Raw genomic sequence first — 4,702 nt, 5'->3', positions numbered from 1 at the left:
AAGCTGAGATCGAGAAGGCATGGAACGACAATGTCAAGGTGGTGGTGAAGGAGGAGCAGGAAACAAATTTACTGTGGGAGAAGAAACGAAGACATCAGGGAACCAAACAGCCAAGAGATCATATGGTGTCAGGAATCGAACCTATGTTAGCTACACACAAGGCGAGTGCCTTATTCATTACACTATTGCTCTGGCTTCAGAAGGGACAGTCTTGACTTGAAGTATCACAAGTATTTTAAATTCTGGCACCACCAAATGAAACTGCATTCACAGTGCTCCCCCAATGCCTCATTTACACACAATATCCTTCTGCCCCCTGGCTGCTACAGACTGAATCAGGAATCCCACTGATGGGATGGCTGAGGACACAGTGTGCCCATCGAGCCTGGTGGCCACCCCTGCCTTGCTGGGTTTGTGTTCTTGTGGTTTATAATGTCTTCTCAAGTAAATAATACCCCTGAATTCCTGCCAGGCCTTTTGGTCTTTGTTGATGACCTAGAGTAGCTGCGAGCCTGCGATCTCAAATTCAAGAGCTGGCCTTTTAAGCCTGTTCAATCAATCAGGCCACACGGAGCCACAATGAGGATAAGCTGCTGACGCAGAGGTCCTAAGTACCCAGAGGAACACGACGTTTGCCTGGAAGAAGTGGAGGAGGGAGGGGGCGAATATTTTTTTTCTCCTCTTGAAAATGCCAACTTGCTAAGGGGGTTGGTGGTAGAGCCAGCTAGCAAGGGATGAATGCATTTACGGACTTGCCCTGCTACCTGATCGATGCACCAAACTTTATCATTTGTTACTCACTCCCTTGGCTGAAGTATTTTGCCTATAACTCAGCACTCCTTGACTGATGGTTGTGTTTCCACTTGTGCGACCTCAATGTGTCCTTAGTTGTCTGATCACTTCCGGTTTTCTGCCTCTCCTTCACCCATTCACCAGGAGGCCTCCTTGAACTCTGAGAAAGACTATTGTTTGTGTGACCTTGAACAAGTGATTCAGGGGCCGGGAAGGTGGCGCTAGAGGTAAGGTGTCTGCCTTGCAAGCGCTAGCATAGGACGGACCGCAGTTCGATCCCCCGGCGTCCCATATGGTCCCCCCAAGCCAGGGGTGATTTCTGAGCGCATAGCCAGGAGTAACCCCTGAGCGTCAAACGGGTGTGGCCCAAAAACCAAAAAAAAAAAAAAAAGAGAGAGAGAGAGAGAGAACAAGTGATTCAAGCTTTCTGAGCCTCAGTGTCTTCACCTGTGAAGTAGTGACCCAAGACATCCCACCTGAGTAGGTTTTTGAGATAAGAATGAAAACTTAGGGCTGGAGAGTTAGTACAGGGGTAAGGCAGTGTTTGCCTTGCATGCTGACAACCCCAGTTCAATCCCTGGCATAGCATATGCTCTCCCCACCCTGTCCCAGGACCACCAAGAGTGATCCATGAGCACAGAGCCAGGAGTAAACCCTAAGCAACACAAGATATGATCCATACCCAGCCCCCCAAAGAATAGAAAATAATACAGGATTTAATGTAACTCCACATAGATATTTGGATCTGAGAGACAGGTGGCAAGTGGCATGGGCTGAACACATGCTCTGTATGCCTGGGTTCGATAACTGGCACTGCATTGTCTCATGAGAACAATCTCCAAGTACAGAACTGGGAATAGCTTCTGAGCACCACCAAGTGCAGCCCAAAACACCCCCACCCCATTAAGCCAAAACAAAATTACAACTGGATCAGAGATAGCTTCATTGCTAGAGCATATGTCTTGTGTGTTCCAGGCTCAGGGTTTGATTCTGGGCACCCAGGCCCACAGGCACTGCTGGACCTCCCATAACCAACATAAACCCCATGACAGTGGAAAAAGGAAAAGCCACACAGCATTTCCCTAGACACTATGTCAGCCAACTAGCATCCAGCTTACTGATTTCTCAGATTTTTTAAAATATTTTTTTTGGGGGGGCAACCTTCCAAGTGGTATTCAGGAGGTCTGGGGCTACTCATGATTATTCTTGGCCAACCAGAAGGTTCAATGTGGGGCTGATGCTGCTTCTGGACTGCTCTGGCCCTGTGAAGTCAGGGGCTTCCTGGACTTCACTACACAGTATTAGGGGGGCCATACAGTGCCAAGGATTGGATTGGGCATACAAGGTATGAGCCTTACCCACTATACCAGCTCCCTTGCCCACACTAAAGATAAGTTTTTATTTGTTTTAGGCCATATCTAGTGGCCATGGGAGCAACACCCAATTCTATTCTAGGGGACCCATCCGGAGTGCGGGCCTTCTGCATGCAAAGCATGTGCACAGCCTGTTGTGTCATCTCCCCAGCAGCCATAACCATAGATACATGTTTTATGGGGACACACCCAGCTGTGCTCAGGGTTTACTCCTGACTCTTTGCTCAGGGATCTCTCCTTCAGGTTTGGGGAACCATATGTGGTGCTGGGCATCAAAACAGTGTCATCTGTGTGTAAGGCAAGTGCTCTACCTGCTCCCTGTTCTATCTCTACCTTTTTGAAAAGGTTTTTAAAAGGTTATTGGAAAGGTATAATGCCCAAGAGCTAGAGAGGCAGTACAGTGGGTAAGGCACTTGCCTTGCATACAGCAGTCCTGGGTTCAATCCCCAGTACCCCATATAGTCTTCCTAGGCTGCCAGGAGTGATACCTAAGAGCAGAGCCTGGTGTAAACTCTGAGCTTCACCAGGAGTGACCCAAAAACAGAAGAAAAAGAGAAAAAATATTGCCCAATTTGATTCTTTTTTTTTTTTTTTTTTTTTGGTTTTTGGGTCACACCGGGCAATGCTCAGGGGTTACTCCTGGCTCTATGCTCAGAAATCACTCCTGGCAGGCTCGGGGGACCATATGGGATGTCGGGATTCGAACCACCGACCTTCTGCATGAAAGGTAAATGCCTTACCTCCATGCTATCTCTCTGGCACCCCAATTTGGTTCTTTTCTTGCTATTCTCCCTCAAAGACTCAACTTTGGGTCCTTATTTACTTCATTTCTGCAACAACTTTTCTTATTTGTTTTTTTGGGAGGGCACAAGCAGAGGTGCTTAGAGGCTACTACCTGAACCATGCTTTCTCCTCAGCTCCTGTAATGGCTTCTTAACATTTCTTTAAAACTAATTTTTCTGCCTACCATGCCTCATTTTTTTTGTTTTTTGTTTTTAGGCCACACCTGGCGTTGCTCAGGGGTTACTCCTGGCTGTCTGCTCAGAAATAGCTCCTGGCAGGCACGGGGGACCATATGGGACACCGGGATTCGAACCGACCACCTTGGGTCCTGGATCGGCTGCTTGCAAGGCAAACACCGCTGTGCTATCTCTCCGGGCCCAATGCCTCATTTTGTTTTGTTTTTGTTTTGTTTTCTTTTTCTGCCTACCATTTTCCCATGCCACCTGCAGGCTCCCTTCTCTATAGCACTGCATTAAAATTTTTTTCTGTTTTTTGGGCCACACCCAGTGGTGCTCAGGGGTTATAACTGGCTCTGCGCTCAGAAATTGCCCCTGGCAGGAAGTCGGAGAGATAGTACAGCAACAGTAGGGCATTTGCCTTGCATGCAGTCAATCCAGGATAGATCGTGGTTTGAATCCCAGCATCCCATAATGGTCTCCCAAGCCTACCAGGAGTGATTTCTGAGTGTAGAGCCAGGAGTAACCTCTGAGTATCTCTGGGTGTGATCCAAAAACAAAAACAAAAAAAGAAAAGAAAAGAAATAGCCCCTGGTGGGCTCGGGGACCATATGGGATGCTGGGAATGAGCCTGGGTCCATCTTGGGTTATTCTTGGCCACAAGGCAAATGCCCTACCGCTGTGTTATCACTCCAGCCTCTGCATTAAGTTTTCTTTTTTTTTTTTTTTTTTTTTTTTTTGGTTTTTGGGCCACACCCGGTAACGCTCAGGGGTTACTCCTGGCTATGCGCTCAGAAGTCGCTCCTGGCTTGGGGGACCATATGGGACGCCGGGGGATCGAACCGCGGTCCGTCTCCTAGGCTAGCGCAGGTAAGGCAGGCACCTTACCTCCAGCGCCACTGCCCGGCCCCTGCATTAAGTTTTCAAAAGAGTCCAATCCCCTCATAGGCGGCCAGACACTGTCAATGTCTCCCTGCAGCCTCCAAGGGATGAGTGCAAAGTACTTAGTCTGACCACAAACACTGCCCTGTGCAGACCCAAACTTCGTCCAGATCCACAAACATTTGTGGGATGTTCTCCAAGTGCCAGTCCCAGGCTGGGCTCAGGGGTGGGGATTCTGTAATGAAAGACACAGAGTTTCTCCCCAGTACTGGCAGGAAAGTCAACATTTCCCAGAAGGTTCATTGTTGAACCATTTGCCAGGTTGGGAATAGCAGAACAAGGGCGATATCAGAAAGTGCTGGGGTCTAGAGGCTGTACCCATCCATTTCTGGTAATGTCTTTACTTCTTCTCATCTAGATGCTCCCTACACCATGCCCCACATGAGTCAGGACGATGCTGCTTTTACCACCTGAAGGGCAGGGCCCAGTGACTTAGAGGAACTGAAGAAGCAGATGCAACTTTTACTGCTTCCGCTGGGACACTGAGGTTGAAAGGCCAACCCCACCTTTGGAGCTGCCCAGTGCTGCTACAGATACTGAGATGAGAGAGATAGTAGCAGCCTGGACAGATCTCCTGAGCACTACAAAGTGCCCTGTGTCTAGGAACAACCACCACACTGGGTAGCTGGACTATGA

The sequence above is a fragment of the Suncus etruscus genome, chromosome 14 (genome assembly GCF_024139225.1).
Source record: "Suncus etruscus isolate mSunEtr1 chromosome 14, mSunEtr1.pri.cur, whole genome shotgun sequence".
Lineage (NCBI taxonomy): Eukaryota > Metazoa > Chordata > Mammalia > Eulipotyphla > Soricidae > Suncus > Suncus etruscus.
This window is presented reverse-complemented; position numbering follows the sequence as displayed.